The sequence below is a fragment of the Scyliorhinus torazame genome, chromosome 7, assembly GCF_047496885.1.
Source record: "Scyliorhinus torazame isolate Kashiwa2021f chromosome 7, sScyTor2.1, whole genome shotgun sequence".
In the NCBI taxonomy this organism is placed as follows: domain Eukaryota; kingdom Metazoa; phylum Chordata; class Chondrichthyes; order Carcharhiniformes; family Scyliorhinidae; genus Scyliorhinus; species Scyliorhinus torazame.
The window spans coordinates 83,206,096-83,231,876 of NC_092713.1; the positions used below are offsets into that span (position 1 = coordinate 83,206,096).

Genomic DNA, 25,781 nt, shown 5'->3' on the forward strand with positions numbered 1-25,781 from the left:
CAAACAAACCAGGATCTCACAACTGAATCTACTGGAGAGAGCTTCCAAGGAGAGTCCGCGGCAGGACAACGAAGTGCTGGTGTGAGCTGTATACACAGCCCCAGGGACTTTGGTGAAAAACTCATTGAGAAGAAACTGAAATCAAAAACAAAGCAAAATAAAGATGATTTCTTAAGGTTTGGCTTTAATTGTGCCAATGCAAAGTCCATGTGCGTTATAAGCAGGGAAGTACTGGCAAATTACAGTTTAAAACCCTCAAATCTTCAAAGGTATTTTAAGACTAAGCATGGCAAGTTCGAGGACAAACATCTTGATTTTTTTCAAAGGATGCAGCGAGAACGTAAATTGCCAGCTGAAGTCCTTAGCAAAAATGTAACATTGAATGACAAAGCAAGTGAGGTTGTGAGGATCAAACAGGCTCACCTGTCGCATTAAAAGGTAACCAATAATGGTGTGTCGAGAAGGTCGGCTGGCGTGGGTCACTAAGGCCAGCCTGCATGGGGCATGAACGTCAGTCGACATGGGGCATGAACGTCAGTTGGCATTGGTCCCGAATGTCTGCCGGCTGGTAAAAGTAGGTCCCAGGACAAAATGTTTGAAAAACACTGTTCCATCCGGTGCCAAGTCCCACTTACCCATCACATCTGACATCAATTTAAATTAGTTCCCAGTCCCCTTTGTCTCAGATTTAAAACTCTCAACTTGGGTTCAAATGTACCTTATGGTCTTTTCATCCTCTATGTCTACCCTCCTCCAAGCCGATTAACCTCCAAGAACTCTGCATTTTCCCCCAACTCTGGCCTCTGTGCACCCCAGAATCCCTTTGCACCACCTTTGGCAGCCATACTTTCAGCCAGCTAAGACTCAAAAGGATTAGAATGCTCTCACGAGGCTTCTTTACATCCATCCTCCTCATAACTGATCTCCAGGACCAAAAGTTTAGTAACCGTTACCCATATTTCCTTCTTCAGTTAAACCTTGTCCAATTAGACTTGTGATGCACCTCAAGACATTTTTCTACATTAAAATTTTTTTAAATTAAAAACGTAAATTTGTTGTTGTTGATATGAACAATGAAGAAGATTGGAATGAAATAAGGAATAAATAAATGCTTTAGCCTTTAACATCACAAATCGTGACCAGGCAGGGGCGTCCTATGTCCCCTCTGTTATTTGCACTAGCGATTGAGCCTTTGGCCATTGCGCTGAGGCATTTGGGGGTATGCGGATGATTTATTACTGTATGTGTTAGAGCCGAGTGCGTTGATGGGAGGTGTACTGGAGCTGCTCCAAGTGCAGGGATTATTTTCAGGGTATAAGATAAATTTGGATAAAAGTGAATACTTTGTGGTGGCACGGCCAGAGGTGTGGGTGGAGGAGCTGCCATTCGGTAGGGCAGTGATCCACTTTAGATATCTGGAGGTGCAGATATCTGGATGTGCAGGTGGCATGGCACTGGGGGAGGCTCCGTAGGTACAATCTTACTGGCTTGGTGTGGAAGGCGAAGGCGGACTTGGCAAGGTGGGATAGTCTCCCTTTGTGGCTGGCAGGTCGGGTGCAGGCGATTAAAATGAATGCATTTTTTGTTTATATTTCAGTGCCTGTCGATCTTTTTACCAAAGGTCTTTTTCAAGGAGGTGGACAAGTTGATTACCTCGTTTATTTGGGAGTTTTGGGGGAGTGGCTAGGATCAGGAAGGTACTGGTGCAGAGAGGACGACAGGCTTGGGTCTCCCAAATTTATTGTATTATTACTGGGCGGCGAATGCTGAAAAGTTGAGCAGTTGGGTCAGAAGGGGGGGGGGGGAAAGAGAAAGAGTCCTAGTGGGTCAGAATGGAGGAGAGTCTGTGCAGGGGGTCGAGGTTGAGGGCGGTAGCAACTGTGCCGCTCCCACTGGCCCCAGGTAAATATTCTGAGAGTCCCGTGGTGGTGACAACGCTGAAGATTTGGAGGCAGTTTAGGTCGCACTTTAATCTGGGGGCAGGGTCAAGAGAGAAACCGATTAGGGGGTATCATAAGGTTTGAGTCAGGGAAGTGGGATGGGAGGTTCCGGAGATGGGAAGAGAGGGGAGTTAGGGTATTAAAGGATCTATTCCTGAGAGTCGGTTTGCGAGGCTGGAGGAGTTAGGGGAGAAATATGGACTGGGGCAGGAAGAAGTATTTAGATATCTGCAGCTCTTGGAGGGGATTAAAATCAAGTGGGAGGAAGAGGTGGGGGAGGTTATGGAAGAAGGTCTGTGGTGTGAGGTACTCTGGAGAGTAAATGCCTCAACCTCGTGCGCGAGGTTGGCACTGATGCAGTTAAAGGTAGTGTATAGGGCGCACCTCATGAGGGCGAGGATGTGTACTCTTTGAGGGGGTGGAGGATACACGTGAGCACTGTGGAAGGAGCCCCGCAAGCCATGTTCACATGTTTTGGTTCTGCCCAAAACTGGAGGGGTATTAGAGGGAGGTTTTAAGGTCATCTCGGGGGTGGTGCATGTGAGTTTCAAACCAGAGCCCCGAGAAGCCATTTTCGGGGTGTCGGCCAGCCCAGGCTGCAGGTGAGTGCGGGGGCAGATGCCTTAGCTTTCGCCTCGCCGATTGCCCAAAGGTGGGTCCTGCTGGGGTGGAGGTCAGCTTCAGCTTCTCCCCCGTGCCTTGGCTTGGCAGGGGGACCTGCAGGAAGTTTTGACGCTCGAGAAGGTGATGTTTGAACTGAGGGGGAGGACGGGAGTGTTCTACAATTCATGGGCATTGTTTATCTTGCACAGGATTGGATGCCTTTGAATACTAGGACAGGGGTAAGTACATTGTTTACTGTGTATGGGATGACTGTGGACTCTGTTTTTGGTCTTTGTTGTTTTGTTGTATTTGGAATGTAGGGGTGGTGTTTGGGTTTGTATTTTGATGGGGATGCTGGTTGGGGGGGGGGTTGATATTGAATTTGTTATTGTTGGTTACCTTTCGGTTGTTGTATATTTGATGAAAATGTAGAAAGAGGAGAATAACATTTGAAACAAAACATCACAAAGCATTCTCAGAGATCCTGTTGTTCAAACAAAAAGCTATGTTACATTTCTGATAATTGGAGGCAGATGTGTGAGTCTCTACATACCACCAGGGAATATGAATGCATTCATCTCCGCTTCCCCACAGTAATAAGAGACAGACTCACATTAAGGTTAGACTGTCAAAGAATCAGTCAAAGACCATTAAGAAACTACCATAACAGATTATCTCCTCACCATATACCATAATCCAAATAAAAACTTGTATGAATACTGGTGAATGGAACATATGCTTCAAGGAAACTGGATCCTTCCATTCCACTTAATTGGTATTTGTATTTTAAAAGTTGCAAATCACCCTCTGAAGAAACTGCTCATCTGGATTCCAAGTCCAAGCGGAGTATAAATTGCTTATTCAGCTAACTAGTCTGAACCATTTCAAATCAGGAAACTTCAGGTCCAGGTTCCACTTCAAATTAGCCTACGTGTTGTAGAGCCAAGTGAAAATACTAACTGCCACTGGGGAAGGGAGTTAAACTTAGTCTCCAGAAAGTGAAGGACAATAACTCAGAAACGCCCAAGTTTGAAATAAATCATTTCTGTGTATGCAATATTAGTCAGCTGTTAATTATTAAAACGTAGTGTAATTTACTACTTTTGCTGAAAAATAAATCCCATCCTCAATATTTAATCGGTTAACATTTTGCTTCTTTTCTGATCAGAATATTTTTATACTCATGGAATTAGCATAATTGGTTGAAGAACTACCATGTTTGACACAATTAATTGCTTCTATGTTCCTTTCCAGATTAATGTTATCCATTTCTTGTTCTTACCTGTACCATTGATTTAATTGGCCATTAAAGAGTCCACAGTAGCATTCAAAGAGTTCACCTGGAATCCAGATAACAATCTTCCCTAAAATAACATTACTAAAAAATGATTAACTGGTCATTAATTTCATTGACTGCTTTTGATACATTACAGAACTGTTGCTATACTGCCGAAGTATACTTCATTGCTTTAATGACATTTGAGGAAAGGGTGACGACCTCAGGTCTTTATTCTATTGACGAGAGAAGACCAAGAGGGAATATGATGGAAGTTGTTAAAATTCTGAAGTGTTTTGACAGGTTAGATCCAAGTAAGCTTGCGGCTATTTTCAGAAGTACAAAAGGAGTCATAGTTACAAATTAAAGACAAAATATGAAATGTAGGAGATAGAATTTTGTGCAAAAGGTGGCGAGTACGTGGAATAGATTATTGGCATAGAGGTTCAATAAGAAACATTAGTGACTTCAATAAAGAATGTTCCTGACAACAAATAGAATTCAGGGTTATTAGAATTCCATTACAAGGACAGCAATATCGGGGCAGGAATAATTTAATTGTTATTAGTCTATTACCAAAGTTATTGCATCACAACCCACTCAATTGAAAAAAGTCTGAATAGATTCAGTAGGACAAAAGCATTACGATACAACCCAACAACCTTGGTGCCAATCCTCAACAAAAATAGCTGATAGCTTTCAAACTCTTTGCATCATCTACAAGCTATGGGTAACAGATTCCATGTAAACTGTCCTGTGCAGAAAACAGGACAAATGTGACGACGCAATGTGTAGGATATAGAAACATAGACAATAGGAGGAGGCCATTTGGCCCTTCGAGCCTGCTCGCCATTCATTCGGATCAAGCAACTCAATAGCCTAATCCCGCTTTTCCCCCCATATCCTTTGATTCCCTTTGCCCTAAGTGCTATATTGAACTGTTTCTTGAAAACATACAATGTTTTGGCCTCAACTACTTCCAGTGAATTCCACAGGCCCAACCACTCTCTTGGTGAAGAAATTTCTCCTCATCTCTGTCCTAAATAGTCTACCTTGTACCCTCACACTGTGACCCCTGGTTCTGGACACACTCACCATTGGGAAAATCCTTCCTGCATCTATCTTGTCTAGTCTTGTTAGAATTTTATAGGTTTCTATGAGATCCCTCCTCATTCTTCTGAACTCAAGCGAATACAATCCTAACCAATTCAATCTCTCCTCATACGACAGTCCCGCCATCCCAGAAATAAGCCTGGTAAACTTTTGCTGCACTCTCTCTAGAGCAAGGACATCCTTCCTCAGATAAGGAGACCAAAACTGCACACAATATTCCAGGTGTGGCCTCACCAAGGCCCTGCATAAATGCAGCAAGACATCCCTGATCCTGTACTCAAATCCTCTTGCTATGGAGGCCAACATACCATTTGCCTTCTTTACCGCCTGCGGTACCTGTATGCTTACCTTCAGTGACTGGTGTACGAGGACACCCAGGTCTCGATGCACATTCCCCTCTCCTAATTTATGGCCATTCAGATAATAATCTGCCTTCTCGTTTTTGCTACCAAAGTGAATGACCTCACATTTCTTGAAATTATATTGCATCTGCATAAATAGCTGGCTTTTAAAGCAGACCAAGGCAGGCCAGCAACACGGTTCAATTCCCATACCAGCCTCCCCGAACAAGCGCTGGAATGTGGCGACTAGGGGCTTTTCACAGTAACTTCATTTGAAGCCTACTTGTGACAATAAGCGATTTTCATTTGCCCACTCAACTCAACTTTTCCAAATCACACTGAAGAATCTCTGCATCCTCCTCACAGCTCACCCTCCATGGGTCATCTGCAAAGTTAGAGATATTACATTTTGTTTCCTCATCTAAATCATTAAGTTACATTGTGAATAGCTGGGGTCCTAGCACCGATCTCTACAGACCCCATTCCTCTTTTTTTCCTGTCTGCCAACCATTTTGTTTACCCCTCTCGATACACTACCCCTAATCCCATGCACTTTAATTTTACACATTAATCTTATGCGGGACACTGTCAAAAGCCTTCTGAAAATCCAAATATAGCACATCCACCCTTAGTTACATCTTGATGAATTCCAGTAGATTTGTCAAGCATGATTTTCCCTACATAAATCCATGCTGACTCTGTCCGAACCTGCCACTATTTTATAAGTGCTCCGCTATAAAATCTTTGATAATAGATTCGAGAATTTACCCCACGACTGATGTCAGGCTTACTGGTCTATAATTCTGTTTTCTCTCTACCTCCCATTTTAAATAGTGGAGTTACATTAGCTACCCTCCAATCTGCAGGAACTGTTCCAGAGTCTATAGAATCCTGGAAGATGACCACCAATGCATCCACTATTTCTCGAGCCACTTCATTAAGTACTCTGGGATATATATTATCAGGTCCTGAGGATTCATCAGCCTTCAATCCCATCAATTTCCCCAATACCATTTTTCTACTAAAATTGATGTCCTTCAGTTCCTCCCTCTCACTAAACCCTGCGTTCCCCAACATTTTGGGTATGTGATTTTTGTCCTCATTTGTGAAGAAAGAACCAAAGTATGTGTTTAGTTGCTCAGCCATTTCTTTGTCTGCTTTTATACATTCCCCGTTTCTGACTGTATCAGAATCTACAGTTGCACATCTCTAAACAATACATCAATTGCTCAGAACTATAAAATGTTGGAGTTGTCCAGTGGATTAGACAACATCTGTGGTGTGAGAAAACAGTGACTGGCCTGAAATGTTAACTCTGTTTCTATCTCCTCAGATAGGAACTGACCTGACCCACCCCCCCTCCGAACTCCAGCAACTCCACTTCCAGCCGTCCATCACAATCTACACCCCCTACTATCCCCTCAATTAATTTCAGTCACCTCTCCCTCTGGCTCCAGCCTCCCCCTCCTGCTCTAGACCACATCCCTCCCACTCCAGCTCCTACAACCCACCATACACCATTCCCCTACAGCCCCTCCTCCTCTACCCACCACCGCAGCCTCCCATCCATCTCACCATTCCTGCACCCCATTCTCCTTAGCCACATTCCCACCCTGCCCTGCTCCCCACCCCCAGCCTCCCTCCCCATCATGGCCCCCCCCCACTCCAGTCATCCCGACCCACCATTACATTCCCCCTTCTCACCCCCCCCCCCATTGCATCTCCCCGTCCCACCCACCCCATTGCATCTCCCCTTCCCACCCACCCTCATTGCATCTCCCCTTCCCACCCACCCCCACTGCATCTCCCCTTCCCACCCACCCCCATTGCATCTCCCCTTCCCACCCACCCCCATTGCATCTCCCCTTCCCACCCACCCCCATTGCATCTCCCCCTTCCCACCCACCCCCATTGCATCTCCCCCTTCCCACCCACCCCCATTGCATCTCCCCCTTCCCACCCACCCCCATTGCATCCCCCCTTCCCACCCCCCATTGCATCCCCCCTTCCCACCTCCCATTGTATCCCCTTCCCACCCCCCCACCCACCCCCCCCATTGCATCCCCCCTTCCCACCCCCCCATTGCATCCCCCCCTTCCCACCCACCCCATTACATCCCCCCTTTCCACCCCCCATTGCATCCCCCCCTTCCCACCCCCACCCCCATTGCATCCCCCTTCCCACCCCCCACCCCCATTGCATCCCCCCTTCCCACCCCCCACCCCCATTGCATCCCCCCTTCCCACCCCCCACCCCCATTGCATCCCCCCTTCCCACCCCCCACCCCCATTGCATCCCCCCTTCCCACCCCCATTGCATCCCCCCTTCCCACCCCCCACCCCCATTGCATCCCCCCTTCCCACCCCCCACCCCCATTGCATCCCCCCTTCCCACCCCCCACCCCCATTGCATCCCCCCTTCCCACCCCCCACCCCCATTGCATCCCCCCTTCCCCATTGCATCCCCCCTTCCCACCCCCCACCCCCATTGCATCACCCCTTCCCATCCCCCACCGCATCCCCCCTTCCCACCCCCCACCCCCATTGCATTTCCCCCCTTCCCACCCCCCACCCCCATTGCATTTCCCCCCTTCCCACCCCCCACCCCCATTGCATTCCCCCCTTCCCATCCGCCCCGTTGCACGCCTCCCAACCCATCCCCACTATGCAGCCCCCGCTCGGTTTCTCCACTGACCCTGCAACGAGCGAAGTTAAATCTTACCCGGGGCCCAGGCGAGCAGAGGCTCAGTGTGGGGCTGAATAACGTCTCTGGGTTCGGCTCACTGATTCCCTCTGTGACTCAATCAGGCCTCGGGGACTAGGTCCGGCGGCCTCTCCTGGGGCGGGAGCTGGGCTGAGCTTTAGGGGTAGCGGCCTGGATCTCGGAACCGGACTCTGCGCTCTCAACAGCCCCAGTCTGATGTGGACAGAAGATGGAGGCAGGCTCGGTCGCACTACAGTGTCTCCTCTCAACCAAACTACAACCCGTGCACATCAAACGCAAGTTTCGAAATGTGCCTCCCTCTTGTCATTATATTCAGATAAACATCATGGCGCAAACACACATATGGACAGATGTGTAGCACAGCACCCAACACGACACCTCTCACTTTCTCAACGGAGTGTGAGGGAGAGAAAGCATCACATTTAAATGAGCAAATTATTTTTTTGAATAGAAAGTAACCATAGCTTTGACCAAAGACCTGGAAAGTCAACATTGATTTCGTTTTCTCTCTATAATAATAATCTTTATTATTCTCACAAGTAAGCTTACATTAACGCTGCAATGAAGTTACTGAAAATCCCCTAATCGCCACACTCCGGCACCTGTTCGGGTACTCGGAAGGAGAACTCAGAATGTCCAAATTACCTAACAGCATGTCTTTCGGGACTTGTGGGAGGAAACCGGAGCACCCGATGGAAACCCACGAAGACACAGGGAGAACGTGCAGATTCCGCAGGCAGTGACCCAAGTGGGAATTGAACCTTGGACCCTGGCACCGTGAAGCAACAGTGCGAACCACTACGCTATCGTGCCACCCAGTGCACCCAGTAAGAAACACCCTGACAGGGACTTGATCCTTGGACCCTCAGATTAAAAATCTACCGACTGAGCTATCAAGTTGCCTGATCTGCTGAACATCTCCACACTTTGGAAAGGATGTGAAGATGTAGGAGGATGCAGAACAGGCAAGAATGGTTCCAGGGATCAGGAACTTCAGTTAAGTGGAGAGGAGATTGGAGAATTTGGGACAGTTTCTCTTGAAGAAGACTAGTTTGAGAGGCCAGGTGACCGACCTGCCCAGACTTCCCCTCGACTGTCCCATAATTCACCTTTTTGTCCTATGTCCCTAATCAGACTTTCCCAGGGCACAGTTTGTCATGGATTTCTTCCATGCAGATTGTGTCTGTGCATGCGCCAGCCGGGACAGGTTGGTGGTTTGTGTTCAGGATTGTCCAGCAGTTGTCGAGTGACATGCCTAGTCTTTCATTAAATGTCTGGTCAATTTCCTAAAAATTAGTTCAAATGTCCCGGTTTTCACCATTTCCCTTTTTCAAATATAAAATGGGCCTGGGGGAAGTAAATCTGAATTAACTGCTGTCCTTCCTGTAAATACCCAAATTGCATGAAGTGGGCATGTAGTCCTCTTCCCCCACAGACAGCCTCCTTGATGTCCTCAAGGAAGTTGTCACTAACTTTTTGCCATTAATGGCTGTGACGAATGGAGGATTGGCTTCTAAATATTGGGACAATTTAAGGGTGTGCCTGACTGCAGTGGTCACGATTTTTAAAATAATTTTGTTTTGCTTCTCGGAAACAGCAGGTGAAATTGACCAGAGAATTGTAGTTTGACTGGGGAAGACCTTGGGGAGTTAATGTGATTTGCAGCCTGCCGAGATAATTTTTTTTCAACTTGGGGAGATGATGTCATTGCTGGATGGAGCTTAGGAATGCAGAGAGGTAGTTAGTTTTGGAGAGGCTTTGGGAAAATGAGCTGAATTCTGATGTGCCTGACCTGGAGTCCACAATTCCCTCACAGTAGGATGATTATAAAAGAGTAATTATCTGTAAAGCAGAGCACTCTTGTATGGGGACAAGGAAGAAGCTGAAACACACCAGGTGAACCTGCTTTTTGAACATATTCAGCCAGAGTCTGAAGGGTTCTTAATCAGAGCCAAATCGGTTTTATGAAGCAAGTATTACTCCATGCGTGCTAATTTTAAAATATATTGAAAGCTATATGTTTCTTTCCTTGTGTTCAATGGGAAATTGTGTCGTAGTGTTATGGCGTAATTATAAGCTATTCTTTGTGTGTGAAATGAAAAAGTTTAATATTGTATTCATAATAAAGTTTTGCTTTAGAAATATTCAAGCCCAATTTTTCATGCAACCACTCCTGGGGCGTCATTCTCCGCCGGCGGGAGTCTCCGTTTTGCCGGCGCCGGGGGTTTCCCGACGGCGTGGGGCTGCCCCACAATGGGAAACCCCATTGACCGGCTGGTGTTACGGAGACTCCCGCCGGCCGGTCGGGGCAGAAATGTGGCGGGGCGGGTAGGAGAATTTCGGCCCTGGAGTGAATAATTCTTTCCGCACAGCCTTACAAATAAACTCAAATATTGGGGTTTCAGTCCAGTATCCTAGCCACTGTTGGGGTTTGGTCTGGGATCATATCATAGAATTTACAGTGCAGAAGGAGGCCATTCGGCCCATCGAGTCTGCACCGGCTCTTGGAAAGAGCACCCTACCCAAGGTCAACACCTCCATTCTATCCCCATAACCCAGTAACCCCACCCAACACTAAGGGCAATTTTGGACACTAAGGGCAATTTATCATGGCCAATCCACCTAACCTGCACATCTTTGGACTGTGGGAGGAAACCGGAGCACCTGGAGGAAACCCACGCACACACGGGGAGGATGTGCAGACTCCGCACAGACAGTGACCCAAGCTGGAATCAAACCTGGGACCCTGGAGCTGTGAAGCAATTGTGCTATCCACAATGCTACCGTGCTGCCCATCATAGTAATGGCTCCATTGCTGTTCAAGCCTTTTAAATGATCCACGGAATAGGGTTGCTTACTCTGGCTGGACATATTCTGGGAAATGTCATCACATGATCTCCCACCATCAACTGCCTTCCAACAGACTCCTGCCATGGGCTGCCCAACATATTAATCATCATGGAGTCCCAATTCCCATAGCTTTTCAATGTGTCTTGGTGTTACATATTAAGATATGAATCAGGAGCAGGAGTACGCCATTCAGCCGTTGAACCTATTCCACCATTCAATGGGACCATGACTGATCTGATTATGACCTCAACTTCACATTCTCGCCTAGACCCATTGTCCTTTGACTCCATTGTTAGCCAACTATCTATCAATCTGTGTCTTAAAAATATTCAATGACCCTGCCTCCAACAGTCTCTGTGGAAGAGAGTTCCAAAGACTGGTGACTCTCTCAGAAAAAAAATTCTCTTCACCTCAGTCTTTAACGGGGGCCACCTATTTTTAAACTGTGTCCCTCATTCTAATCTCTCCGATAAAGGAGCAATGGAGGCAGCATCCACCCTGTCAATCCCCCTCAGGATCTTATATGTCTTAATAATATCATCTCTCATTCTTCTAAACTCAAATGGATACAGGCCCAACCTTTCCTCATAAGATGGAATACCACAGCACCGCCCCCCCCCCCCACATCCCCCACCATCCCAGGAATCAATCAAGTGAACTTTTTTTAACTGCTTCTAAGTCATTTATACCCTTTCTTAAATAAGGAGACCAAAACTGTGCACCGTATTCCAGATGTGGTCTCCACCCTGTACAACTGTGGCAAAAAATCCTTGCTTTTATATTCCATTCCCCTTAGAATAAACAACAACATTCCATTTGCCTTTGATGTACCTGAATCTTCTACCATGACTCACAGATCCTTCTGCACCTCAAAGTTCTGTCATGTATCTCCATTTAAGTAATATACTTTTTGTATTCTTCCTGTCAAAGTGGGGAAGTTCACATTTTCGCACATCATATTCCATCTATCATATTTTTGCCCATTCACTTCACCAATCCATATTTGCAGGCTCCTTATGTCCTCTTCACAACTTACTTTCCTACCTATCTTTGTGTCATCAGCTAATTTAGCAATCATATATTATGACTTTTGAAAATCTGGCTATCCTAAGCACGTGTCTCGGGTTGGATCTGAGCCAACTTATCAGGCTTGGAGTGGCTTGTGGGGCCGCGGTGGTAGTCTCATGCACAAATCAAGGACTAATTTCCCCCCCTGCCCCCAGCATTCCAGCGAAAACAGCATCTTATGGTTAACCTCCTTTAGTAATGGCAAACAGGAGTCAATCAGAAGAACATAAGAACTAGGAGCAGGAGTAGGCAATCTGGCCCCTCGAGCCAGCTCCACCATTCAATAAGATCATGGCTGATCTTTTTGTGGACTCAGCTCCACTTACCCACCCGCTCACCTTAACCTTCTATTCCTTTACTGTTCAAAAATCTATCCACATTTGCCTTAAATACATTTAACGAGGTAGCCTCAACTGCTTCACTGGGCAGGGAATTCCACAGATTCCTGACCCTTTGGGTGAAGAAGTTCTTCCTCAACTCAGTCCTATCTTTGCTCCCCCTTATTTTGAGGCTATGCTCCCTAGTTCTAGTTTCACCTGCCAGTGGAAACCACCTCCCTGCTTCTATCCTATCTATTCCCTTATAATTTTATATGTTTCTATAAGATCCCCCCTCATTTTTCTAAATTCCAAGTGTATAGTCCCACTCTACTTAGTTTCTCCTCATAAGCTAATTCTCTCAAGTCTAGAATCAACCTGCTGAATCTCGCCTGCACCCCCTCCAGTGCCAGTACATCCTATCTCAAGTAAGGAGACCAAAACTGTACACAGTACTCCAGGTGTGGTCTTACCAGCACCCTATACAGCTGCAACATAACCTCCCTGTTTTCAAACTCCTTCCCTCCAGCAATGAAGGACAACATTCCATTTGCTTTCTTAATTGCTACACCTGCAAACCAATGTTTTGCAATTAATACACAGGAACACCCAGGTCCCTCTGCACAGCAGCATGCTGCAATTTTTTATATATAATTTAAATAATAGTCCATTTTGCTGTTATTCCTACTAAAATGGATGACCTCACATTTATCAACATTGAACTCCATCTGCCAGACCCTTGCCCACTCACTTAAACTATCTATATTTATCTGCAGACTTTCAGTGTCCTCTGCACACTTGGCTCTACCACTGTTTGGTGTCATCTGCGAACATTGACACATTACTCTTGGTCCCCAACTCCAGATCATCTATGTAAATTGTGAACAATTGCGGACCCAACACTGATCCCTAAGGCACACCACTAGACACTGATCGCCAACCAGAAAAACACCCATTTATCCCCACTCTTTGCTTTCTGCCAGTTAGCTAATCCTCTATCCATGCTAATAATTACCGGTAACGCCATGCACCTTTATCTTGTGCAGCACCTTGTTGAATGCTTCCTGGAAATGCAGATATACCCCATTCAAAGGTTCCCCGTTGAATTCAATCTGTGTCACCTGTAGTCATACCCTGCTATCCCTGACCATTGACCAAATTCGAGGTACTTAACCTATGGGTGTGACCGCCTCCTGAGCAAAGTGTCCAGGTAACTCTTCCCCCTCCCAGATGTGCCGCAGTGTTTGAAGCTCAGAAACCAGCTCTTCAACTCTGATCCGAAGTTCCTCCGGCAACCAACATTTGCTGCAGATGTGGTCACTGCAGCTCACAATGGGACCCACATCATACAGCTATAGCACATCACCTGCCCAGCCATCTCTAATTAGTTAACAAAGATAAACTTATTATTAACACAGTAGTATGTGCACAAGAGACCCAGTTGAAAGTCACCGGTCCTTTCTCGCCATTGCCCGTTATATTCTGGATGACCTTATATACAACGTAACCCCGCCCGGTGGTTAGCTGGGAGGTTCATACTCCTCAAAACTGATGGAAAATATTAGCCGGCTTGCCCTATGTGTCCTTTGCAGGTTACTACACACATCCCCACCCTCCCCCAAGTCCGAAGACCCCCTCAGGGACGCATGAGGATAACATAGAATATGCAAAGACAAAGAATAAGTTTGTAGAACAGGCGACGTAGACAGAACAGAAGAATCCGGCCCAGTCTCGATGGGCGGTGGTTGGTGCAGGCGTTTTGGTCGGGGCACATTGACTCCTGGTGGAGGAACTGGAGTAACCAGCATATACCGAGTTGGAGAACGGTGCTTGCCGTTGGATCGACATGGTGCAGAACCCAGGTGGTGGTTGGGCGATGACCTCAGAGGTCTGGGTTTCCACATCAGAATCCAATGACCAAATATTAGGCATCTCAGTATCCCTAGGAGAAGAAGATGGGAAAGGGTGCATATACTGCAACAGTGGTGGAACCGGCTGAAACGGGGATAGAGGTCCTCAAGGCGATGCCTTAGTGGAGGGATAATGAGGATCCAATGGAGTAGCAGAGTCTCTGGCATCAAGATGATCAAGATGACGCTTCATCAGCCAGCCTTGCACACGGACTTGGTATGAAACGGGACCGGTCTGATGAACAATGACCCCTGAAAGCCAACCAGGACCCTCACTGAATCTGCGAGTTCTGATCCCTTGGTCAGGTGTGAAACAGCATAGGGAATGATGCCCATCGGGACAATGCCTTTTGTTTTTCTTGTGAGCGGAATACTTTGGTCCCAATGTCTGGGAGCAATAAACGTAACCGAGTACGAAGACGGCAACCCATCAACAGCTCAGACGGAGCAACCCCCAAACAGCATGAGTAGTGTTGCGATGCAAAAGAGAAAATGAGCCACCCGGATATCCATTGACACATACAGGAGTCCGAATGGGAGTGGCACGGGGCACGCCAGACAGTTGAGCCACATGTCCAACTCATCGGCAGCCTCCTCAGGGGCATCGACATGGTGAGCCTGGGCATGGGCCAACGTGCAACATGGGCCGAATGGACAGGATGTTGTCCCACATGTGGGCGACGTGGCCGACGACTCCTGTGGCGACACCTCTCACATGATGCGTTGTCAGCCTCACCTGAGTCCAGCGAGGGCGTCCGTCGAGGCTTGGTGTTACGAGGTCTGAGGCCGAGCTCCATAAGGCATTAGCTTCCATCCCCTATAGTTCTTATACACCCCGGGCTGCACTTTCCGAGGGACATATCACCCAAAAGCCGCCTCTGGATTTTATGATTGTTTATCCCACAAACTGAACGATCCCGAAGCATATCCGCTTCGACGGACGCCCTTGCTGAACAGGCCCATAATCGCAATATTCTGCGATTTTTCCCAACCAGATTACAGTGTTCTGCTGTATTAAACTGATACCTTTGCACAATGTCCGAAGGTGAAGGGTTACAATGATCTCCCACAAGCGTGACTAGTTGGTCGAACGATACTGTATTCGGTGCCACTGGAAATGTGAGGCCCTGAATAACACTGAATGTGTGAGCACCACAGGCCATCAGCAAGAATACTGTTTGGCTGTCGTTTTCGGCTATGCTGTTTGCCTTGAAGAAATAACGGAGTCATTCCGTATATTGCTTCCATGAATCAATGGCGGGTTCAAATGCGTCAAAGTGAATGAACAAAGGGGTAGTTGTCAAACGTATCTTAGGTCAAGGTGAACAAAGTTTTCAGAGACGCCGTAGGTGGCAGAATAGCACGTTAACTGCTTCTGGTTTTCTATCCTCATCGCCAGTTTAGTAACGGCAACCAGGAGTCAGTTGAATAACAAAGATAAATTTATCTGAGGACTTCCGGGTGCGGCTATGCAGAGCTAGGTCGCATATTCGGCAGCTCCTGCTTGGAACGGACTTTTGGGCTCTTTTACAGGGCCTCCACGGCATTTGTTTGACATTTCCCGGTGTGGGAAGAAGGCTGCAATATTCCCCCGACAGTGTCCCCCAGGAAGGGTATGTCTCTGGGTTGCCAGACACGACAGAAACAGTAAAAGATTTGGCTGCAACTGCAGGATAAACGGCCTCTTCCAGCATGCAGGCGGGGGAAGGGCAAGCTTAAAGCTGCAAGCTGACCTGAGGGCCTGTATCAAAGGTGAATTCTAGCAGCAGAGGGAACAACTGTGAAAAGACCTCATCAAGGCCACTGAAGGGACTTCCGGTTGCGGTGATGCCTAGCTAGCCGCACGCTTCGGCGGCTCCAGCTCCGACGGACCTTCGGGCTCTTTTAAGAGCCCCAACGGGGAATTTTTCGACGACGCAACCCGGTGTGGGGTGTGTGAGAAGGGAGTCCTCCCCAAACGAAGGAGGAAAAAACCGGCGGCGGCGGCTGCAGTGCGAGGAATCGTCGACCAAAGGGTCAGAAAGAGAGAAGTACAAGATGGCGGCGGAGAAAGCGCAGGCGACATGGGGGCCTGAGCAGGATGAAATTGTGAGACGGTGCGTGGAGCTGCTGAAGAGGGAGGTGCTGACCCCGTTGCTACAGGCAATTGAGGGGCTCAAGGAGACATTAAAGACCCAGGAGACAGAGCTCCGCGTGGTGGAGCAGAAGGTGACAGATATTGAGGACGAGATCCTGGGCCTGGCGGTTAAGACACAGACGCACGAGGCACTTCATAAAAGATGTACTGAAAGGATCGAAGGGTATGTCTCTGGGTTGCCAGACACGACAGAAACAGTAAAAGATTTGGCTGCAACTGCAGGATAAACGGCCTCTTCCAGCATGCAGGCGGGGGAAGGGCAAGCTTAAAGCTGCAAGCTGACCTGAGGGCCTGTATCAAAGGTGAATTCTAGCAGCAGAGGGAACAACTGTGAAAAGACCTCATCAAGGCCACTGAAGGGACTTCCGGTTGCGGTGATGCCTAGCTAGCCGCACGCTACGGCGGCTCCAGCTCCGACGGACCTTCGGGCTCTTTTAAGAGCCCCAACGGGGAATTTTTCGACGACGCAACCCGGTGTGGGGTGTGTGAGAAGGGAGTCCTCCCCAAACGAAGGAGGAAAAAACCGGCGGCGGCGGCTGCAGTGCGAGGAATCGTCGACCAAAGGGTCAGAAAGAGAGAAGTACAAGATGGCGGCGGAGAAAGCGCAGGCGACATGGGGGCCTGAGCAGGATGAAATTGTGAGACGGTGCGTGGAGCTGCTGAAGAGGGAGGTGCTGACCCCGTTGCTACAGGCAATTGAGGGGCTCAAGGAGACATTAAAGACCCAGGAGACAGAGCTCCGCGTGGTGGAGCAGAAGGTGACAGATATTGAGGACGAGATCCTGGGCCTGGCGGTTAAGACACAGACGCACGAGGCACTTCATAAAAGATGTACTGAAAGGATCGAAGCCCTAGAAAATGGAGCGCGAAGGAAGAACCTTCGGATACTGGGTCTCCCTGAGGGTGTAGAAGGAGTGGACTGTGGAGCGTACGCAAGTTAGATGCTGAGCTCACTGATGGGTGCTGAGGCCCCTACGGGCCCCTTGGAGGTGGAGTGGGCAAATCGGATTCCGGCGAGAAGACCAAAAGCGGGAGAACCACCCAGGGCAATAATCGTGCGATTTTACCGCCTTAAGGATAGAGAAGAGGTCCTGAGATGGGCTAAAAAGGTGCAGAGTAGCAGATGGGAGAATGCAGTGGTACGGGTATACCAGGATTGGAGTGCGGAGGTGGCGAGAAGGATGGCGAGCTTCAACCGAGCCAAAGAGGTGTTGCATAAAAGGTAGGTGAAGTTTGGGATGCTGCAGCCGGCAAGACTATGGGTCACGTATCAGGAGAGACACCATTATTTCGAGATGGCGGAGGAAGCATGGACCTTCATCAAAGAAGAGAAATTGGATCGGAACTGAGGGACTGATGCTGCAGGAAATGTTATTGTTAATGTTATGGTTGAAGTTAATTGAGAAGTAAATTGGGAAGGGGGGAGACATTGGGGAGACAGTGGGCGCCGGTGAGGGGGGAAAGACGGGACATAGTTGGAGAATGGGGAAGGGGAGGGGGAGGGGAAAGGGAGCTGCGCCATAAGAGGCGGGTCAGGTAAAGGGATGTTCCCGCGCCAGAAAGAATAAGGCGAGAAGACAGGCGCAAGGCGGATGGGCGTTCCCCACACGGGGGGGTCGAGGAGTGAGCAGGAGTAGCCGGGGTCAGTTGAAGTCAGCTGACTTACGGAAGTAATATGGGGGGAGCAATCATGCTAGAAAGAGATCTAGCGGGGAGGGGGGGGAGGGAGGGGGGGGGGGACAACTGGGTTGCTGCTGCGGAAATCCAAAAGGAAATGGCTAAAGAGTGGGTGGACGGGGATAGTGTGCGACGCTGGGGGAGCGAGCGGGAGCGCGGAGGCGGGATATGGGACTGGCCTGGAGAAGGTAATGGCTAGTCGACATGGGAGGGGGGCAGGTAGCCCTATAGTGAGGCTGATCACGTGGAACGTGAGAGGCCTGAACGGACCGATAAAAAGGGCCCGAGTGCTCGCGCATTTGAAAGGACTAAGGGCAGACGTGGTTATGCTCCAAGAGACGCACCTAAAGGTGGCGGACCAAGTTAGGCTAAGGAAAGGATGGGTGGGACAGGTGTTCCACTCAGGACTGGACGCAAAGAATAGAGGGGTGGCCATTTTGGTGGGGAAACGGGTAGCATTTGAAGCAAAGAACATCGTAGCAGATAGCGGAGGTAGATATGTAATGGTGAGTGGCAGGCTGGAGGGAATGGAGGTCGTGTTGGTTAATGTGTATGCCCCAAACTGGGACGATGCGGGATTTATGAGACGGATGCTGGGGCGTATACCGGACCTGGAGGTAGGAAACTTGATTTTAGGAGGGGACTTTAATACGGTGCTGGACCCGGGGCTAGATAGATCCAGCTCAAGGACCGGAAGAAGGCCGGCAGCGGCCAAGGTACTTAAGGGGTTTATGGACCAAATGGGGGGAGTGGATCCATGGCGATTTCTTAGACCTAGGGCTAGGGAGTTTTCCTTCTTCTCCCATGTCCATAAAGTGTACTCCCGGATAGATTTTTTTGTTTTGGGAAGGTCGTTGATCTCTAGGGTGGAAGAAGCTGAGTACTCAGCCATAGCGGTTTCGGATCATGCCCCACATTGGGTGGACCTGGAATTAGGAGAGGAAAGAGAGCAGAGAACACTCTGGCGATTAGATGTGGGACTGATGGCGGATGAGGGAGTGTGTGCAAGAGTGCGGGGGTGTATTGAGAGATACCTGGAGGTCAATGACGACGGCGAGGTCCCTGTGGGAGTGGTATGGGAAGCACTAAAAGCGGTGGTCAGAGGAGAGCTGATCTCCATTGGGGCCCACAAAAGGTAAACAGAGGCCAAGGAAAGGGAAAGATTACTGGGGGAGATTTTAAGGGTGGATAGGGAATTTGCAGAGACCCCGGAGGAGGAATTGTACAGGGAGAGGAGACGACTCCAGACGGAATTTGACCTTCTGACCACCAGAAAGGCGGAGGTACTGTGGAGGAAGGCACAGGGGAGGAGGTATGAATATGGGGAAAAGGCTAGTCGCCTGTTGGCTCATCAATTGCGAAAGAGGGCAGCAGCGAGGGAGATAGGAGGAATTAGAGACGAAAGGGGAGACACGGTGCGAAGGGCAGGAAAGATAAATGAGGTGTTCAAGACCTTCTATGAGGAACTGTATTGGTCTCAACCCCCAGAGGGAGAGGAGGGGATGCGGCAGTTCCTGGACCAATTGAGGTTCCCGAAAGTGGAGGAGCGGGGGGTGGTAGGCCTGGGGGCACCGATTGGGGTGGACGAGGTTATTAAGGGACTGGGAAGCATGCAAGCAGGGAAGGCCCCAGGACCAGACGGGTTCCCGGTGGAGTATTACAGAAAATATGTGGACTTGTTGGCCCCGTTGATGGTGAGGATGTTCAATGAGGCCAGGAAAGGGGAGACTCTACCCCCGACGATGTCGGAGGCGACGATATCGTTAATTTTGAAGAGGAATAAAGATCCGTTGCAGTGCGGGTCCTATAGACCCATTTCATTATTGAACGTGGACGCCAAATTGTTGGCAAAGGTACTGGCATCGAGGATAGAGGACTGTGTCCCGGGGGTGGTGCACGAAGACCAGACAGGGTTCGTAAAAGGGAGACAACTGAATGTTAACGTGCGACGACTATAAGGGGTGATAATGATGCCCCCAGTGGAGGGGGAGGCAGAGATAGTGGCGGCAATGGACGCAGAGAAGGCATTTGATAGGGTGGAGTGGGAGTATTTATGGGAAGTGTTAAGGAGGTTTGGGTTTGGGAACGGGTTTATTAGCTGGGTTAGACTTCTTTATGGGGCTCCAACGGCAAGCATAGTTACAGGTCGACATAGATCGGGGTATTTCCGACTATATAGGGGAACAAGACAGGGATGCCCGCTGTCTCCATTGTTGTTCGCGTTGGCAATTGAACCTCTGGCCATGGCGTTGAGAGACTCCAGGAAATGGAGAGGGGTGATTAGAGGGGGAGAAGAACACCGAGTCTCGTTATACGCGGATGACCTATTGTTATACGTGTCGGACCCAGCGGGGGGGATGATAGAGGTTATGCGAATTTTGAGGGGGTTCGGGGATTTCTCGGGGTATAGGCTAAACATGGGGAAGAGTGAATTATTTGTGATACATCCAGGGGACCAGAGTAGAGAGATAGAAGGCTTGCCTCTAAGGAAAGTGGAAAGAAACTTCCGATACCTGGGGATTCAGATCGCTAGGAGCTGGGGAACCTTGCACAGACTTAATCTGACACGGTTGGTAGAACAAATGGAGGAGGACTTCAAGAGGTGGGACATGCAGCCTCTATCGCTGGCGGGCAGGGTGCAAGCAATTAAGATGATGGTCCTCCCGAGGTTCTTATTTGTATTTCAATGTCTCCCTATACTAATCACCAAAACCTTTTTTAATAAAATAGACAGGAGCATCGCGAGCTTCGTGTGGGCAGGGAGGGTTCCGAGAGTAAGGAGGGGGTTCCTTCAGCGTAGTAGGGACAGAGGAGGATTGGCACTACCGAACTTGGGCGATTCCTATTGGGCCGCCAATGTGGCAATGATACGTAAATGGATGATGGAGGGTGAGGGAGCGGCGTGGGAAAGACTGGAGAGAAAGTCCTGTAAAGGGACGAGTTTAGAGGCGCTGGTGACGGCGCCGCTACCGATCTCACCTAAAAAGTTTACCACGAACCCGGTGGTGGCGGCAACATTGAATATCTGGGGACAGTGGAGGCGACAGAGAGGGGTGCGGGGAGCCCTGGTGGGGTCCACAATCAGGAACAACCATAGGTTCGCCCCAAGAAGAATGGATGGAGGATTTCAGAGCTGGTACCAGTTGGGAATTAGGAGGGTGGGAGATTTATTTATAGATGGGACTTTTGCGAGCTTGGGAGCATTGGAGGAAAAGTATAAGTTGCCCCGGGGAAATTTCTTGAGATATATGCAGGTGAGGGCATTTACTAGACAACAGGTGAGGGAATTTCCGTTGCTCCCGACACAGGGGATACAGGACAGGGTGCTTTCAGGGGTGTGGGTCGGAGAGGGCAAGGTGTCAGAGATTTACCGAGAGATGAGGGAAGAGGGGGAGGAGTCGGTGGGCGAACTAAAAGGAAAGTGGGAAGAAGAACTAGGGGAGGAGATAGAGGAGGGTATGTGGGCTGATGCCCTAAGCAGGGTAAATTCCTCTTCCTCATGCGCCAGGCTTAGCCTGATTCAATTTAAGGTGCTACATAGAGCACACATAACGGGAGCAAGATTGAGCAGGTTCTTTGGAGTGGAGGACAAATGTGGGAGGTGTGGCGGGAGCCCGGCAAACCACGCACATAGGTTTTGGGCGTGCCCAGCACTGGAAGGGTATTGGAAGGGAGTGACGGGAGTGATTTCGCAGGTGGTGAAGGCCCGGGTCAAACCAGGCTGGGGGTTAGCTCTATTTGGAGTTGCGGAAGAGCCGGGAGTGCAGGAGGCGAAAGAGGCCGACGTTGTGGCCTTTGCGTCCCTAGTAGCCCGGCGCAGGATCCTACTCATGTGGAAGGAGGCGAAACCCCCCGGACTGGAGGCCTGGGTAAATGATATGGCGGGGTTCATTAAACTGGAGCAGATAAAGTTTGCCCTGAGAGGATCGGCTCAAGGGTTCACCAGGCGGTGGCAGCCATTTCTCGACTACCTAGGGGAACGTTAGAGGGAAGACAGATGACCAGCAGCAGCAACCCAGGGGGAAGTGGAGGGGGGAGGGGGGGGGGGTTAGTTTAGTTTAGGTCAAAGATAAAGGGGTTTTGTTACTTGTGTATTGTTAAAAATTTCTGTATTGTTATTGTTGCGTTTGCTTTGTAAGAGGGGAAAAATTGTTGTTTGGGAAAAAAATTTCAATAAAACATATTTAAAAAAAAAGATAAATTTATCTATTAACACAGTCGTAGTATGTACACAAGGGACCCAGATGAAAGTCACCAGTCCTTTCACTCCATTGGCCATTACATTCAGGCTGACCTTGTGTACCATGTAACTCGCCTGTAGTTAGTGGGGGAGTTCATAATCCTCGAGCCAATATTAGCAAGCTTGCCCCGTGAGTCCTGTGCAGGTTACCAGACCTCCCCATGAGTTACCTGAAGTTCCTTCATTTGAATTTGAACTGACAATTAAACTTGCCACAGAAAGTTAATGGTCATAATTAAAGCTGTAACCACCATATGATTGAATTTTGCGCTCGGTTAGAAAGGAAAATGTGTGGGACTAGACTAGCATTTTAAACTTAATTGAAGGCAACTATGTGGGCATGAAAGCTGAGCTAGCTGAAATGACCTGGGATTATGGGCTTGAGGATTGAGCAATAGAGAAGCAGTAGCAGACATTTAAGCATATATTTCAGAATATTCAGAGTAAATAAATTCCTAACATAAAGGAAAATTCTAAGGGGAGGACCCACCATCCATGGTGAACTAAATGAGTTATGGAAATCACCAGACTTAATGAAAAAGCATATAATTGCACAAAAAAAGAGTTGCAGGACAAATGATTGGTCAAAATATAAAGAACGGCAGAGAATGACTAAAAGGTTAATCAGGAAAAAGAAATTAGAGTATGAGAGGAAGCTAGCTGGAAATGTAAAAACAAAGCAAGAGTTTCTACAGGTATTTAAACAGAAAAAAAGTATAAATAAAGTGAATGTTTGTCCTCTAGAGTGTGACAACGGGAATTTAATAGTAAAAGATAAGGAAATGGTGGCTAAAATGAACAAATATTTTCCTTCTTTTCTTCACTATAGAAGATACAAAAATCATTCCAGCAAAAGCTGTAAATCAGGAGATAGAAGGGAGAGAGCACCTTGGTGAAATTGCAATCACTCGGGAAGTGGTACTGACAAACTGATGGAGCTGTGAGCCAACAAGTCCCTGGATCCTGATGGACTTCATCCTTGAGTCTTAAAAGAAGTGGCTAAAGAGCTAGCACAGTTTTTGCACTGAGTGCTGAATTTGGTGCATTTGAGTGCGATAGTGAGAGTTTGGTGACCGAGGGAGTATAAGGCTTCATTTTTATCTAAAGTTTAGTCTTTCTTTTATTTAGTTAATTAACTTAAAAGTTGCTGTTTGGTTTAGAAGAAGGTGAATTTTCAATCAGCTTTAAACAGGCTTCTACTTGTAGGCACTTGCAGCTGGAGCTTGTTAATTAGTTAATTGGATTAGGCCAGTTTTTCAGAGGCTAGATTCACAGTATAAAAGTGATCCCCTACAGTGCAGACTTTGTTTGCACTGAGTGCTGAATTTGGTGCATTTGAGTGCGATAGTGAGAGTTTGGTGACTGAGGGAGTGCTGAATTTGGTGCATTTGAGTGCGATAGTGAGAGTTTGGTGACTGAGGGAGTGCTAAATTTGGTGCATTTGAGTGCTATAGTGAGAGTTTGGTCACCGAGGGAGTTAGGTGAGGAGGGAGTAAGGTGCTCCTTTCATTTTGTTTCCGACATTTCCGCAAAGAGTGCAAAGAGAGCCAGGAGTTTACAGAAAGTGTAGCTGACTGGGAGCAGGGTCGGAGGGCGGAGATCTAGTTAGTCCACAGGGCAGCTATATTCTGTCAGGTAAGAGGGGATGGAGGCTAGGCCAGTTACATGCTCCTCCTGTAGGATGTGGGTGGTGAGGGATACCACCGGTGTCCCCACTGACTATACCTGCGGGAAGTGCACCCAACTTCAGCTCCTCAAAGACCGTGTTAGGGAACTGGAGCTGAAGCTGGATGAACTTCGGATCATCCGGGAGGCAGAGGGGGTGATTGAGAAGAGTTACAAGGAGGTAACCACACCCAAGGTACAGGACAAGAATAGCTGGGTTACAATCAGGGGGAAAAAAACAAACAGGCAGAAAGTGCAGGGATCCCTCGTGGCCGTTCCCCTTCAAAACAAGTATACCGTTTTGGATGCTGTTGGGGGGGATGACCTACCGGGGGAAGGCCCTAGCGGCCAGGTCTCTGGCACTGAGTCTGGCTCTGGGGCTCAGAAGGGAAGGGGGGAGAATAGAAAAGCAATAGTTGTAGGAGATTCAATGGTTAGGGGAATAGATAGGAGATTCTGTGGTCGCGAGCGAGACTCCCGGAAGGTATGTTGCCTCCCGGGTGCCAGGGCCAGGGATGTCTCGGATCGTGTCTTCAGGATCCTTAAGGGGGAGGGGGAGCAGCCAGAAGTCGTGGTGCACATTGGTACCAACGACATAGGTAGGAAAAGGGGTGTGGAGGTAATAAACAAGTTTAGGGAGTTAGGCTGGAAGTTAAAAGCCAGGACAGACAGAGTTGTCATCTCTGGTTTGTTGCCGGTGCCACGTGATAGCGAGGCTAGGAATAGGGAGGGAGTGCAGCTGAACACGTGGCTGCAGGAATGGTGTAGGAGGGAGGACTTCAGGTATTTGGATAATTGGAGCGCATTCTGGGGAAGGTGGGACCTGTACAAGCAGGACGGGTTGCATCTGAACCAGAGGGGCACCAATATCCTGGGAGGGAGGTTTTCTAGTACTCTTCGGGAGGGTTTAAACTAATTTGGCAGGGGAATGGGAACCGGATTTGTAGTCCAGCAACTAAGGTAGCCGATATTCAGGACGCCAAAGCGTGTAATGAGGCAGTGGGGAAGGGAACACTGACAAAGGAGAGTACTTGCAGGCACGGAGATGGGTTGAAGTGTGTATACTTCAACGCAAGAAGCATCAGGAATAAGGTGGGTGAACTTAAGGCATGGATCGGTACTTGGGACTACGATGTGGTGGCCATCACGGAAACTTGGATAGAAGAGGGGCAGAAATGGTTGTTGGAGGTCCCTGGTTATAGATGTTTCAATAAGATTAGGGAGAGTGGTAAAAGAGGTGGGGGGGTGGCATTATTAATTAGAGATAGTAAACAGCTGCAGAAAGGCAGTTCGAGGAGTATCACCCTATTGAGGTAGTATGGGTTGAAGTCAGAAATAGGAAAGGAGCAGTCACCTTGTTAGGAGTTTTCTATAGGCCCCCCAATAGTAGCAGAGATGTGGAGGAACAGATTGGGAAACAGATTTTGGAAAGGTGCAGAAGTCATAGGGTAGTAGTCATGGGCGACTTTAACTTCCCAAATATTGAGTGGAAACTCTTCAGATCAAATAGTTTGGATGGGGTGGTGTTTGTGCAGTGTGTCCAGGAAGCTTTTCTAACACAGTATGTAGATTGTCCGACCAGAGGAGGGGCAATATTGGATTTAGTACTGGGTAATGAGCCAGGGCAAGTGATAGATTTGTTAGTGGGGGAGCATTTTGGAGATAGTGACCACAATTCTGTGACTTTCACTTTAGTAATGGAGAGGGATAGGTACGTGCAACAGGGCAAGGTTTACAATTGGGGGAAGGGTAAATACGATGTTGTCAGACAAGAATTGAAGTGCATAAGTTGGGAACATAGGCTGGCAGGGAAGGACACAAGTGAAATGTGGAACTTGTTCAAGGAACAGGTGCTACGTGTCCTTGATATGTATGTCCCTGTCAGGCAGGGAAGAGATGGTCGAGTGAGGGAACCATGGT

The 25,781-nt window shown here is 48.4% G+C and overlaps 1 protein-coding gene across 6 annotated transcripts in view; it reads right to left on the reverse strand.

The window, feature by feature from the left end:
• The window catches only part of LOC140426342 (uncharacterized), a 33,447-nt gene extending 25,124 nt beyond the window's left edge, over positions 1–8,323 (reverse strand). For 2 of the 6 annotated variants that reach the window (XM_072510986.1, XM_072510984.1), the window contains exon 1: positions 7,995–8,318. The gene's annotated coding sequence lies outside the window, so the exon portion shown is untranslated. Of the gene's footprint in view, positions 1–3,825; positions 3,908–7,994 lie in introns of all 6 variants that reach the window. The other 4 variants (XM_072510985.1, XR_011948188.1, XM_072510987.1 and 1 more) reach the window with 4 other exon arrangements.
• Between the last annotated feature and the right edge of the window lie 17,458 nt (positions 8,324–25,781).